The 15,762-nt window shown below is 42.1% G+C and overlaps 1 pseudogene; it reads left to right on the top strand.

Moving 5' to 3' along the window:
• The first annotated feature begins 517 nt into the window (after nucleotides 1-517).
• On the top strand, nucleotides 518-6,647 carry LOC128627096 (FUN14 domain-containing protein 2-like; annotated as a pseudogene).
• Nucleotides 6,648-15,762: the final 9,115 nt, after the last annotated feature.

The following is a 15,762-nucleotide window of genomic DNA, read 5'->3' on the forward strand; positions in this document are numbered from 1 at the left end:
TTACCTTCCCCCAAAAGTGCCCGTGAAACACAGGACAAACAGAAAAGGCACAAACAACAGCCACCTCAGGCTGCATCTCAGAGGGACTGCGGCTAGCGGTGGGCACACAGAGCCATGCCTACCAAACGGCAGTGAGCCACGGCAGCCTTAGGAAGTTTAGTCTGCCCGCCTTTGAGGGGCTCCCCTGACTCCCAGACTTAGCCTGTTCTGGGGAGTCCGTGGATTTTCCTTAAGATTGGATGCCAGACATGGGGGAAAGTGATGAAGAGCAAATTAGGAAAATCTTCTAGTATTAGCCAGACATGGGGGAAAGTGATGAAGAGCAAATTAGGAAAATCTTATAATTTCACTTTGTGAAACCAAATAAATAAATTTCTGCGACACTCAGTATAAGGGTAGTTGTTTTACGGGAGCTACATAGGCCTCAAGTACAGAAAAGTGTGTACCAGCAACAGCGGTGTTTAAGCGCAAGTCAGTGCCGTGGCTGCTCAGCTGTGAGAAGCAGCGCAGCAGAATGATGGAAAGCAAACTGAAGCCAGAGAAGAGACCGGAGGATCTTGAGAACAAGGAGGGCTCGTCTACCTGGGCAAGTCGGAGTGGAGCAGCAAGGGGTCTGGACGACAGGTCAGCAGAAAAGGCTTCAGATTCTGCTGCCACCTTCTGGTGGCCAAACCACAACACGGGGTCCCATGCTCTGGTTAAGCTGGGGCTCCTGATTCAAGTCAAATCCAGGGCCAAAAAGAATGAGGCAGGCATACATATTAATTTTATATGGGTACAATAATGAGGAAAAGTACTTTTATCATAAAATAGTCGTAATATTTTTTACAGCCTAAGGAAAAGGCCAGTGTCTGGGGAGCCATACAAGCCTCATTTGGCCCAGCATCGGGCTAGTCCTGTGATGCAGGACCCTCAGCCCTCTGTGAGCCTTCTCTCTCAAATGGGCATAATGACAGCACCTCCACACAACAAGACGTTAACGGAGGTCACGGCTGTTGGGTACTGAGTCCCTGGTATATGGTGCTCAGTTATTACAAATGACTGACGAAGGTGGACAAGGAAACCAGGGTGGTTCTTTTCTGGGAGATTTTTTTGTTGTTGTTTTTAAAACGTTTGGTTGCACAATTTGAGTTAATCAAAGAAAGTCCTTGGTTTACAATGCATGCTCATCACTGATTGTGTAACATAAAAATGTACTTATGTGTTGGAACTGGATGCGTAGAGACGATCTGGATTCAACAGTTTAGAATAATTCTAGGATTGAAAGAAAACACACACCCACACTTACGCATGTGAACATCTAAGTTCTTTCCAGCTGGTCATAGTAACTGCTACCCTGCTGTCGTCTCTGAGGAGGACTACTCCTTACCTCATCGGGCTGTGTAGGTGTGGAGCCTCAGGATTTTCAAAGTTACTTTGGATTTTGTGGGAGTAGGTTCTGGTCACCAGGAAGGGTGTGTCTTGTGACTTTCCTTAGCAGGGCACAGAGGGCACATTGGTAGGAGCGAAGAGACCTCTGCTGAGGCAGGTGGCTAAGTGCTTCCTAAAGGGCAAGATAAGCGTGTATTTTGTGTTGTCTCTCAGTGTAATTTTTGTGTTAGTTTTTAAAAAATAACGAACTCTATTCTTTTTCTAGTTGATTTATTTCCATAGTTATTTCTTTACTGCTTTATAAGAACGTTTTCTTTTCCTAAAATTCTAAACTATTCAGTTGATCAATCCTCTCTCTCTCTCAGGTAACAAAGGCATTTATTTATTTATTTATTTTATCTTCGTCTGAGGACATTTTTCCATTGCTCAGGGAAAGACAGGAAGGGAGAGAGGATGGGAGAGAGAGAAAAATCGAAGCGAGGCAGAAACGCCGATCAGCCACCTCCTACATGAACACAGGTGGGGACCCTTCACACCCAGACCAGAGATTCAACCCACAACCGGGCCCGTGCCCCGACTGGGAATCAAACCAGTGACCTTTTGGTTCACAGGCCAGTGCTCCATCCACTGAGCCACACTAGCCAGTACTAATAAAACATTTCAAAGATAAGACTTTTTTTCTATGAAAACACAGCTTAGTCCATATATCTTAAACTCCATATGTTATGTTTTCTTATTTATTCTTTAAAGAATCTGATATCATAATCTTGATTTCTCTATGACTCTACTGCTTTTTCGGATCATTTCCCCTCCTTTCATGATTCCCAAGTAGCTGTGTCCTCTTGTTTGTTTTCATACATTTACTGGTTACAGTGTGGTTACAGAATGGATCCTCTACGATTTCTGCTTTTCTGGAATTTATTAAGGTTTCTCATATGCGATCAACTTGTATGAATATTTGTAGCTAAGAAGCATTTCACAGGCAAACAGATCCATGTTTGATAAAAAAAAAATGTAACTTTCTGTTACAATTTTTCCTCTACTTTAATTATCTATTACTCCTAATGTCTATTAAAAAATAAAACCCACCAATCACGCAAATATTAGTGACTTCTGAGTAAACTCAGCTTTCTGGTTTTTCGGGATTTTTCCCAGGCTCCCCATCCCCACCCTCTCGCAGTTGGTTGCATCTAAGTCAGGGGGAACTTCTGTAGCTTAAGGGAGGTTCATACAAATGGCCACCGCCTGCCCCTTTGGGTTCCCTTGAGATGTACATCATCTTCCCCTCCCAGGCCTGTCGCCTGACACAGGCTACACTGACATTAGCTTAGTGGTCTTTTCCCCCACACTTGCCATTTTCGATGCACAACAGGCCCAGACCTCAAGGCCACTTGCACTTTGCCAGCCCCTTCCCAGCCGGCTTTGTGAAACCTTCGCATGTGCTGGTCCTCTAGTCCTTTGGCAATCTCGATATTCGCCAGGCTGCCGTGGCTTTACTTCTGCAAGGCTTGCTACCTCCCTGTTCTTCGCAGACAGCCTCCACTTAGTGATTTCACGGGAGGACTGGGGGGTGGGGATGTGAGGAATGCGGGCTGCGCCTGCTTTGTGAGAGTTTCATTATGGGGGGTAGGAGGCAGAGAGCGAGGCTCCTTCTCAAGAGACCCACGCAGCAACCGATTCCGTGCTTTCCCGACGTCTCTACGCTGCGGGGATTTGAATCCACCAGGGGTCTCGGCTGCTGCTCTTTGGCGTCACCTGGTGGTGATGTGACAGCCCGGAGGGCAAACCCAGTTTGGGATGATGGTGCTGTCTAGGCTAGTGTTCTGCTACCCGGCCGGGACTTCCAGAAGAGCCAGTCTTCCCAGGATCCACCTGATTAGATGGCAATGATTCGTTGGGGGACCTGGGGATACTGCCCAGCAAGAATGCTGAGGACACCATCTCCCAATTCCCGGTTCCAAAAATAAGGTGACCAGCGTTTTTATCACGGGGGTCTTTCCCCCACCCCCATCCGTACCTGACCAATAAGGATAATAACTTTAATCCTCAGCCCTTAGAGAATAGAAACGGTCGCCACATTGGAATTCACCAGCTGGTACGGGCGTGTTACTGTCGGTTTTTGCTCGTTATTTTTCCATGCGTGCTAGGGCGGCGATAGCAGCTCTTGGTAAATGTCTGACTCCCCTCTCCTGGGCGAGTGGGGATGCAGGGTGCAGAGCGCTGGCAGGAGCGAGATCCAACCCCCTAACCAGTCCACTCGGCCAACCCGGACGTGGAAGGGAAGTGAATGGAGGGGGCGTGAGGGACAGAGCCACGGACCCTGAAGGTCAGAAGACCAGACAGGAGCTTCAAAGCAGAGAAGAGGACACGGGCTGGAGGAGCCCCCTGTGTCACAGGCACTAGTATTCTCATCTGGAATTGCCCAGAAAACACAGACACATTTCATTTTTTTTTTTGCTTAAATCTTATTGTGTCTGGCATCAAATTTGTTAGCCTTCTTTATACCCAAATTTTACAATCTACTCTATTGTGGGAAAATATGAAAATTTTAAAAATGTATTTTATGTATTTTTCCCTATCTCCTGTACAGAGATTACTGTTACTTGTGTGTATATACATTAGTTTCCTAGGCCTGCTGTAACAAATCACCACGACCCTTAAAACAACAGACATTAAATCTCTCACAGTAACGGTGGGCAAAAACCTGTGATCAGGGTGTCAGCAGGGCTGTACTCCCTCCACAGGCTCCAGGAGAGAATCCTTCCTCGCCTCGGGCAGCTTCTGGTGGCTCCAGGCATTCAGCGATGTGGCTTGTAGCTGCATCACTCTAATCTGACTCCACGTGGCCATGGTGTCTGTGTCTTCTCCTCTTCTGCCTCTTCTGAGGCTATTAGATTTAGGGCACAGGAGGATAATCCAGGAGGATCTCATCTCAAGGTCATTAACTTAATCACATTTACATCTACAAAGCCCCTTTTGCCAAATAAGGTCATAATCACTAGGTGTTAGGATGTGAACACACACACACACACACACACACACACACAGAGGGGGGAGTAGGGAGGGGAGGAAGAGAGAGGGAGAAAGCACTCACAAACACAACTTTTTGGTACAGTAATAAATGCTGTAGTTAACATTCTAGCAAAAATCTAGCTCCACAGGTGTGTGATGGACATTCTGTTGTTTTGGTCACTCTACAGCCCTTGCTACCTCTTTCGATAACACTAGCCCAAGGGTTCTTGGGGAGCTAACCTCTCCTGGTCGAATACTGCTTGGTGAAACCATCAATAAAGATGCACTGAACTTTTCTAGATTAAAAAATAGGCATGAAACCTGACATAGGCTAATTTTATGCTTCCTCCATGGCAACTAGATCTTAAGCAAAATTATAAGACTGAAAAAAAGCTGTAGCTGATTCATCTAGCGGCTGATTCATCCTGTATCTGATTCACGGCTTTCTGCTACCTGCTTCGCCAGGCAGCCGACCTCAGAGCCGCCTGGGTTCCTGCCCCTCTTGGACCTGGTTTTTCATCTCTCCCTTTCAGTGCTGTGAACTGAACCAAAAATTTATTTTTTGTCATTTCATTTTGTCTGATTGACTCACACAAGGCAAATACTTATTGATTTCTTTTGTTCTATTTTTTCTTCTTTTGTTTTCTAACAAAATATATTTGCTAATATCTCTCCCTTTGAGAATAATTTTGTTGGTGTACAAAGTAGTGCTCTCACTGTTATTGTTTTCTGAGTAGATTTTTCTTCTCTGAACTAAGTTCTTTGGAAAGTGGTTTTAGAATGTCAAGTAAATTTTATTGCTATTTTTCATTTGGTTACATTGTATTAAGAGAATTTAGGTACATGATGAATTTCTATAAATTTTCTTTAAATAATTAAAGAACAGGTATTCTCTATTTATAGATAGAAAAATTTTCTCTGTAGATATATATGTATATATATATATGTATTTCAAACTTGTAACTGTGTTGTTCAACTCTCCTTTACTATTACCCTTATGCTATAGCCAGACAAAGAGATTACAAGAAAAGAAAACTGCCATGGATCCATATCCCTTATGAATATAGATGCAGAAATCCTCAACTACAACAACATTCGAGCAATCTGAATTCAGCAGCACATCAAAAAGATTATAACCGTCACCAAATGGGATTTATCCCAGGAATGAAATGTTGGTTCAACATACGAAAGTTAATCAATGTATACACAACATTGATAGAACGAAGGGGGAAACCCACACGATCATTTCAATGAATGCAGAAAAATTATTTGACAAAACCTAACATTTTTCGTGAGAAAAACATGCAACAAATAGGACTAGGACACTTCAACATGACAAAGACACATGCACAAACCCACAGATAGCATCGCCCCGAATGGTGACAGGCCAAAAGTCACATATCTACACACTGGCAATGAATAGTCCAAAAAGGAGGTTAAGAAAACAATTTCATTTAAAGTTGCATCAAAAGCCCTGGCTGGTGAGGCTCAGTGGATTGAGTGCAGATCTTTGAACAGAAAGGTCGCCAATTTGTTTCCCAGTCAGGGCGCAGGCCTGGGTTGCAGGCCGGGTCCCCAGCTGGGGACGTGTGAGAGGCAACAGATCCAATGTCTCTCCCGCACATCAGCATTTCTCTCCCTCTCTTTCTCCCTCCCTTCCCCTCTCTCTAAAAATAAATAAATAAATAAAATCTTTTAAAAAATAGCATCAAAAGGTTGCTGCAAAAATGGCATGTCACTCCGTGTCCTAAGCAGGCTATGAGCCTCCATGGATGTCATCACAAGAGATCGCCGAAAGTGGCAGCAAGGAAATTTTGACTCGCTGGACCTTGTAGAACTTGCTGAAAAGCAGCCATGGTGACACAAGCTGTTTGGTCAGGAACCTGGGCCCTCAGCTGAAAGAACACTGTGGCAACTCAGCTGTTAATTGGGTGTCACTGGATGGCGCAAGGGCTTCACCTTCCAGAAGGCTGGAAAGTTGGCGGCAACAGCTGTGGAGGAGGGTTTTCTCTCCTTCAGCTTGCAAACCTCAGTAGGCACATCAGAGCTGACCAGCAATGAGTACAGAAGGACACGTAGAAAGCCAAGAACAGCTCAAGATCTGTAAGGGCAACTGCTTACCTACGGAGGTGAACAGCAAAGCTGAGGAAATGGTCTCATCTGTGAAAAAGAACATTCTAGTGACTGGTGGATTTTTCAGAGGATTTCTGCTTGGCACAGCATCCTCGGGAGGACCACTCATTGTTCTTGGTTTTTCCAACTAGCAGCCCCTTCATGGGACATGGAGTCTCCTCTTCCTCCTCCTCCTTTGCTGTGCCTTCCTCCCTGCTGCTGTGTATCTGAACGGCTTCCACAGGCATCTGTTGTCAGTACACACTGCCTGGGCCCGGCTGCGAGCCTCAGGACAACGGCGGGAGAGACGACAGACATTAACTCTCCCCCAGAACACTCCCCATCTGACAGGTCTGTGGGTCAGCAGGAATGTGCCTTCCCCTCTACATGCAACACTTACCAGAACATGTGAGAAGATGGCTCGTCACAAAGGATGAGTGGATCCTCGAAGGTTGTCCCAAACGATTCAGAAAAGGCATAACAGGCACATAGATACTTTATTGTGCGCTGCACGAAAAGGAACTGGATACATGTGCCCTTAAGCATGAAAGGATAAATAATATAATATAATATAATATAATATAATATAATATAATATAATATAATATAATATAATATAATATAATATCATGAAAAAGAAAATAGCACTGGCTGGATGGCTTAGCTGGATGGCTCGGTTGCAGCCCAAAGTAATTGGTTATCACATGATTCATTCCAGCCTTCCCTCTGCTCTTGTTTATTTGTAAATTCCCACTCCAATAGCAGGTTTCATACAGTGAAAAAAATACTGCCATCATAAGACCACTGAGCTTCTTCAGAAGTTCAGCAAATAAAAACAGCAAATAAAAACATTTATCTTCAAGCTACCATGAGTTGTTAGAAAGTCCTGCCCTGTTGTTATTGAAAAGTAAAATGATGAGGCTTTCTTTCTTTCTTTTTTTTTTTTGGTTACGTGGCCTTCTTTATGTGTAATAACTGCTATTTTATGTTGTTTAAATGTTTTGTGTGGTTACATAACAAAGCAGTTCCAAAGTACCTCGTACATCACATAGTTCGCTTTGGCTGGACAAGAGCACAGAAAAGGTCCACTTTCTGTTTACCGTCTGCGCCTGTGGTCCCGCCTTGTTTTTTAGAAAGGCCCTGGCTGTTTCTGCATGTGCAAGTGTACAGGACACGGAAGCGTCACCTTCAATGATGTCATTGACCTGTTCACATACAGCAGACCTTAATTCCAAAAACTGTTTTTAGTAACATAGTCTACGGGAGAAATTTTGTTTCTTCATTGAATGTCAAAACCCTGTGTCTTCCACCACTAAAAACAGTTGGCAGTCCAGAGTAATAGTTTGTCAAGCTTTCTGTTTAAACTTTTGCACGGACTCAAAAGTAGAAAGAGCTATCTTCTTGAAATGTTTCTTATAAAGTTTGTTGTTTTGAAATTTGGTTAGTAAGAACAGAATGGATTTGGGATATCTGATTTTTCTCTGACACATTCTCCCTTTATGCACAGTCCATACTCTTTGTTGTATCCGCATGAAAACAATGTTGAGGTTTTTCCTCTCGTAACACGTGACCACGACAGGATGCTCCGTGCCTACACCCAAGAGCCACCTGGAGATGGCTATAATAGACAAAGCAACAAACAACAAATGTTGGAGAGGGTGTGGGGAAAAGGGGACCTTAGTTCACTGTTGGTGGGATTGCAGACTGGTACAACCATTATGGAAAACAGTATGGAATTTTCTCAGAAAAATAAAAATTGACCTGCCTTTTGACCCAGCAATTCCACTGCTAGGATTATACCCCAAGAATCCTAAAACATCAATTTCAAAGAACCTATGCACCACAATGTTCATAGCAGCACAATTTACAATAGCCAAGAGTTGGAAGCAACCTAGGTGCCCATCAGTAAATGAATGGATCAAAAAATTGTGGTACATATACACCATGGAATTTTATGCAGCAGAGAGAAAGAAGGAGCTACTACCTTTTGCAACAACATGGATGGAACTGGAAAGCATTATGCTGAGTGAAATAGGCCAGGCATTGAAGGACAAATACCATATGATCTCACCTTTGACAGGAAGCTGAAGAATAAAACAAACAAGCAAACAGAATAAAAACAAAGACGCTGAAATAGACAACAAGTGGGCAGCGACCAGAGGGGAGAGGGAAGGGAACTTAAGGGGAAAAAGGGGGAGGGATTTTGAGGAACAAGTATGAAAGACACAGAGATGAGGACTGGTGGGGGGGGGGGAATGGGAGGGAGAGGGGCGACCGGGCGGGGGGGTGGGGTGGGATGGGAGAAATAGATTTAAAAAAATGTACTTGAAAAGTAACTAAATAAAATTTAATTTAAAAAAAAAAAAAAGAGCCACCTGGAGTCCTTTACTCAACAAGTGAACCTGTGGAGCTAATGACTACAGATCAGTGCTGCAGTGATTTAGAAGACTAAGAAATCTTATGCACTTTATATGAAAAGGATAAAGAGATTAATATGATAGTAAGTGAAAATATAAAAGACTTGGAAGTAGATCCAAGAGCTCAAATGAACTAACTGTGGGAATTTTGTTTTTGAAACAAAAATGAGCAAAATGACAGAAAGATATCCCTAAACTGAAGAAAGGTTTGAGTCTATAAGAAAAAGGCCATGAAATTACCATAAAGCATGGTAGATTCTCAGTAAATCTTTGTGTAACAAATTAATGAATGATTAAAAAATAAGACCTACCCCTAAACATATCAGGAAACCTGATCTGGGACAAAATGAGTTACAATCTACAAAGTCAAAAGCAAAGCAACATCAGACTGCTTTTGGGATAACACTAAGTATTGGAAAGGTGATACGGTATCATTTCAGGGAATCAAATTTAAAATGTCATGAGTCAATAATTCTATGCTCTGTTGGAGTCGCGTTCACTAAAGAGGGCTACAGAAACACACTTTTATACATCCAAGGGCTCAAAAAGCAGCAACTCATCCAAATTCTCTGAAACAGAGAGACAAACTCTAAGAAGTACTCCAGTTGACTGAGAAATGAATCAAAATAAAGAACTGAAGTATATGAATGATATGATAAAAATATAGATAACCACAGAGACAGAAAAGAGTGTTTAAATACTTTGTTTCCATGCTGATGAAACAGTAGGATGTTGAAAATAATTCCTGTAGAAGACATAATGTATAAAGTTAAATATAAATAAATTGAACCTAGAGGCCACATAAAATTTTAAAACCAGTGCTTGGGAAGGTGTGGACACAGGAATTAAAATGTGCTATGTCTCTCTTAATATGGAGACATCATCATCATTGCCATCATAACAACAATTTATCAAATTATAAGGCAATGGACTAAGTGCTTTACTTTTTAAAAAGATTTTATTTACTTTAGACAGAGGAAAAGAGAGGGAGAAAGAGAAGGAGAGAAACATCAATGTACAAGAGATACATCAATCAGTTGCCTCTCCCAGACCCTCAAATGGGGACCTGGCCTGCAACCCAGTAATGTGCCCTGACTGGGAATCAAACCAGTGACCTTTCCGTTTGCAGGTCAGGGCTCAATCCAGTGAGACACACCAGCCAGGGCCTGTGCTTTGTCTGGCTGCTTTATTCCACCCTCTATGAAGATAAGGATTATCTGAGTTGGTCTCCAAAGCCCAGCTCATTTCTTGGTTCTCGTCAGGCACTCAACAAACATTTGTGCAATGCTGAATAAACAAGTCCACAAAACCACTGAGGTTAAACATGTTGTGTGGCGTGGCCAAGGCTGCACAAACAGAAGGAAGAGCCAGGGTTCCACCCAGGACTGTTTGCCTCCAAAATCCAGAGGCATACTGTTTCCCCCCAAATATAAGGTTTTATTTTTAATATTGATAGAGAAATAAAAGTTCACATATTTATAACTTTATTGGTAGGCTAAAATTAAGATGTGTAACTTCCAAATCTATAGGGAGGAAAAGTAAGTGGAACAAAAAAACATGGGTTAAAAAAAGAAAGAAAGAAACCACCCTGGCTGGTGTGGCTCAGTTGGTTGGAGTGTCATTCTGTAACCAAAAGGTTGCAGGTTTCATCCAGGTCAGGGCACATATTTAGGTTACAGGTTCAATGCCCAGGCCAGGTGTAAGCACGTGTGACCCCTGGTCCAGAAGTGCACGATCCCTGGTCCGGGAGCACGTGGGAGGCGACCAATCGATTCTTCTCTGTTGCATCAATGTTTCTGTCTCTCCCTTCCTTTTTCTCTAAAAGCAATGAAAAAAAATGTCCTTGGGTGGAGACTGAAAAAAAGAGAGAGAGAAAAAAGAGAGGAATGTAAAAAACAAAAATAAACAAACCATCGAAAAACAGCCTAGAAATACGAGGCCTAAAAGAAACAGGCAAAGAACAAAAGTAAACAATTCACAAAAAGCAATGAACATACATAATCTAACTAAACCTAAAGGACTGAAAGGAAATCACAACTTGGTACTCATCAGCTGTAGAACTTGTCAAACCCTGTACTCATTGCATTTTGAGGAGAAAAAAGTTTCGGCACTTGGTGCTTTCTCGGGGCTCATTGCACTTACTAGAACCTGATAAGTCCACCACCTGGCAGGAAAAAATGCTTCTTCTTTCCATACTCATTGGTTTCGGCCCTCATCATGAGTTCTGGAATGAACTAATGATGAGTATCAAGGACCACTGTTGAAACGGACATGCTTATACACTTTTAGTTGGAGTATAGAATTATTCTAACCTTTCCAGGGGTCTTTAGGGCAATATCTTTCAAATGGTAGAATGTTCCAGTACTTTTGCCAGTTTCTAGGGCTTGAAGTTTTTTTATTATTAAATGTTCACATATACACAAAAGAAAGGGAATAATATAATAAACCACAGTACACCTATCAACAACAGGAAGTTCAAAACTATAGAAAATTTTCATAAGAGTTTATTAGTTGAGCCAAACTGAGTCCATTGCCAGAAGCAAGATCTCAACAGATTGAAATATATGGTCTGGAGAATGGCAGTTTTGCAGTTTATTTCATAGATTATTTTGTAGGAAAGTGTAAGGAACGTACCTGAAATGCACTGGTGGTAGACTAAGGAGGGGGGCAAAAACAAAGAGGGCAAATAAAGGACTGAATAAAGAGCAAGATGGAGAGATCCATCCTGTTACATTGGTGGGTACAGGGTAGTTGCCATTTAACATTTACAGCGTACAGAGACGATATGGGCAGCAAGGTGACGACGAGGGGTGCTGGCAAGTGGGCTCCCATGAGGGTGCTTAGCCACTGAGGGGTCTGGGACGGACAGCTTCAGCAGTTCAAAGGCGCGTTGTCCCAGATGCATAAGAACAATGAACAGGGCTCCTTTAAGGTGAAGATTAACCTTTTACTAAGAAAGCCATAGGCCTGGGTGCGACGACCACTGTGACCTGCCCAGTCAGGAATCTATGATCACAGCATCCTATGTGGTTACTTCTGTGGCCACTCAGCTCGTCAGTTTTCCTACATAGCTGTACCTATTATCTAGATTCAATAATTCAATATCTATCAAGAGTTTGTCACCATTGCTTTATCTAACCCTATATTCTTCCCCTCCTCCCCTCTCCTCTTCCTCTTTTTTGTTGCTTACATATTCTACAGCATATCCCTGACTTCACATCACTTTGTCTAAAAATTTTTATCATTTTCTTACATAACCATATCCCATGGTTAAGCCTGAAATAGTAATAATAAATCATGACATCATCTAATAACCATATTGAAATGTCCTCAATCGTCTAAAAAGTGTTTTGCACACTGGTGTGTCTGAATCCGAACACCGACATACTGACCGAGCTGGCGCCTCATTTAACGTGAAGCATTTCCTCCCACCTTTCTTCACACACTGACTCAAAGAGCTGATCGCTGTTATGTAGAAGTCTTGCTCCCTTATTTATTGTTCCACTTAATTTCTCTTTTTATTATTGGATTGTGAATTTGCCTAATTTTTTGTATCCTCACCCAAGGATATTTTTTCATTGTTTTTAGAGAAAAGCGGGAGGGAGGGAGAGAGAGAGAGAGAGCAACATCGATCAGCTGCCTTCTCCTACCTGCCAACTGGGGATTGAACCCACAACCCTGGGATGTGCCCTGAATGGGAATCAAACCCAAGACCTTTCATTCTAGAAAACAATACCCCAACCAGCCGAGCCATACCAACCAGGAAGGTACAGTTAACCTAAAAATTTCTCTTGTATTCAGAAATCATTTCGGACTTTTAAAACGGCGCAAAACTAATATTAAGAACTACACACCATTAATCTAGTTTTCCTCAATGTTAACATTTTATGACACTTGTTTTATTCATCCTATATTTATTCTGAAACATTGGACAGAAAGCTGCAGATAAGATGCCCTTTGGCTCTAAATACCTCATTGTATTTCCAAAAAAAAAAGGATATTCTCTTATATAACAACAGGTCAAAATCAGGAAAAGATACAAGGCCAGTAACTAATCTACAGATCTTATTCAAATTTCATCAATTTTTCTTCTAATATCTTTTATCTAATATCCTTGTAATTCTATTTTAATACAGTTCTTACCTTTCTTGTCCCTTTAAAAACTGCTACTGCCGGTTGCTGTGATAGCAGTCCCCAGACTGGTTTACACATTAGGACCACTTGGAAATCTTCCAAAAATTCCTAGAGAAAATTCTTTCTAAAAAAAGATTTAGTTTATCTATTTTTAGAGAGAGGGGAAGGGAGGGAGAAAGAGGGGGAGAGAAACACCGCTGTGTGTGAGGGCAACACGAATCGGCTGCCTCCCCCACGTGCCCCACCCTGACTGGGCCTGCAACCCAGAAACAAGCCACAACTTGGGGACTGGGAGTCAAAGCGGCAGCCCCTTCACTTTGTGGAACAATGAGCAACCCACTGAGCCACCCTGGTCAGGACTAGAGAAAATTCTTCAAAAAAATTTGAAGGCATCGTGTGTCCTTAACTCAAACTCTATTACAAGGCTGTAGTAATGTAGTAATTAAAACTGTATGGAACTGACATGAAAACAGACACATAGATCAATGGAACAGAATAGAGAGCCCGAAATAAACCCTCACATATGTGTTCAATTAATTTATGATAAAGGAGCCAAAAAAACACAATGGAGAAAGGAGAGTCCAATCAATGGTGCTGAGAAAATAGGATGACCACATGCTAAAGAATGAAACTGGATTTTATGTTACACTATCTGCAAAAATTACCTTAAAATGGATTAAAGACTTGAACTCAAGACTTGAAACCATAAAACTCCTTTTTTGAATCGGACACCACAAGCAAAAATAAACAAGTGGACTACATCAAACTAAAACTTTCTGTACAGTAAAGGAAGCCACCAACAGAATGAAAAGGCAACCTACTGAATGGGAAAGAAATATCTGCAAATCATATAGCTGATAAAGGGTTAATATCTAAAATATATAAAGAACTCACACAACTCAACATCATAAAAACAAACACTGTGATTCAAAAAATGGGCAGAAGATATGAATAGACATTTTTCTAAAGAAGACATACAGATGGACAACAGGTGCATGAGAAGATGCTTAACATCACTAATCACCAGGAAAATGCAGGTCAAAAACCACAATATCACCTCACACCTGTTGGAATGGCTATTATAAAAGAAGACAAAAAACAACAAATACTGGCAAGGATGCTCAGAAAGGGGAACCCTTGCACATATTGGTGGGAATGCAAATTAGCGCAATCATTATGGAAAACAGTAAGGAGATTTCTCCCAAAATTCACAACTACTATGTAATCCAGCAATTCCCCTCCTTGGTATTTACCCAAGGAAAACAAAAACACTAATTTGAAAAGACATACATGCCCCCATGCTTATTGCAGCATTATTTAAAATACCAAGATATCGAAATAGCCTAAGTGTCCACCGGTGGATGGATGAATAAAGAAACCGTGAGAGATATATACGTGTGTAAATAGATAACTCAGCCATAAGAAAATAATGAGAGCTTGCCTTTTGCAACCACATGGCCCCACATGGATGGACTTAGAGGGAATTATGCTAAGTGAAATAAGTCAGACAGAGAAAGACAAATGCTGTGTGATCTCGCTCACATATGAAATCTGAAAACAAATAAACAGACACAATTCCAAGCTCAAAGACAGAGAGAACAGATCAGTGGTTGCAAGGGACAGGAAAGGAGAGCTGGGGGAAATGGGTGAACTATTTTTCTTTTTTGTTTCAGTAAATTAAACATATTTCTAAACCTAGGCCTGAGGAACTCTGGCATCAGTGGTTCCAAAGTTCCCCAGTGACTCCACCGTGCAGACAAATTTGGAAACTGCTGTGCTATTGTTAAAGGAAGTCTATGGCATATCACTCACAGTTTACTGAAATACTACTTGAACAAAGACCGGCAGTGCAGAGAGGTGAGGGGCAGACCATCACCACACTCAGAAAAGGATATTCCAGGCTCTCTGCCAGTCCAGGTAAACCACACTCTCCTTGGGGACTGTTTCCAGACCATTCCACCAAGAAGCAGCTAAGTTTAGAAGAGGCTAGGTCTGGTTTTCAGCCATCATGTCATTGTTCACTCCTTTCTTCAATTCCTGGCACATGGTAGAAGTTCGATAAATGTCAAAAGAATGAATAGGATCGTGATTTCCCCAACATGTTTTCTCAGGCCCGGAGAGCAGGGAGAAGCCACTAAAATTATTCGAAGAGTAGGCTGTTAGGCTAGTACAGAAGTTGGCGTTAGAGCAACTGGATTTACAGTAAGAGCTTTATCTTCGATTCTTATCAGATAAGTGAAAATCATGGCAGCTTCCAATGGTATACACAGACACACAGTCTTACCTTGTTAAAGTATCAAAAGCCTCCTCATCTCTCCCTAGGCCCACCTCTGCACAATCCAACACGAAGCCAGTCCCGTTAACTGTTCGCACTCCCACCACTGTGTAAGAGTTCAGCTTTGCATCAAGAGTAGGAAAGTATGTACAGCTGTGATGAGGGTCTTGGCAAACTGGGCACATTACCTCCTTCCCAAGAGGCAGCAGCTGCTCACCTCAACCAGAACCCAATTTGCCAGACCCACCCATTATTCAAAAGAAGCTAGAAATCCTGATACTGTGTAAAATCTTCCATGTTAGAAATGTCACCTCAAATTTGAACAGAAAAACAAAAAAGCCCTGTCTGGCCCAAGCAAACACAACTGTAAACTTCATCTGAGCACCACTGTGATCTCTGCCTTTAAGCCTCGGAGAACTCTTCCAAGGGTGGGTGTGGTCG

This window comes from Artibeus jamaicensis, unplaced genomic scaffold (assembly GCF_021234435.1).
Source record: "Artibeus jamaicensis isolate MK-2021 breed Jamaican fruit bat unplaced genomic scaffold, CSHL_Jam_final contig_3174, whole genome shotgun sequence".
NCBI classification, from domain to species: Eukaryota; Metazoa; Chordata; class Mammalia; order Chiroptera; family Phyllostomidae; genus Artibeus; species Artibeus jamaicensis.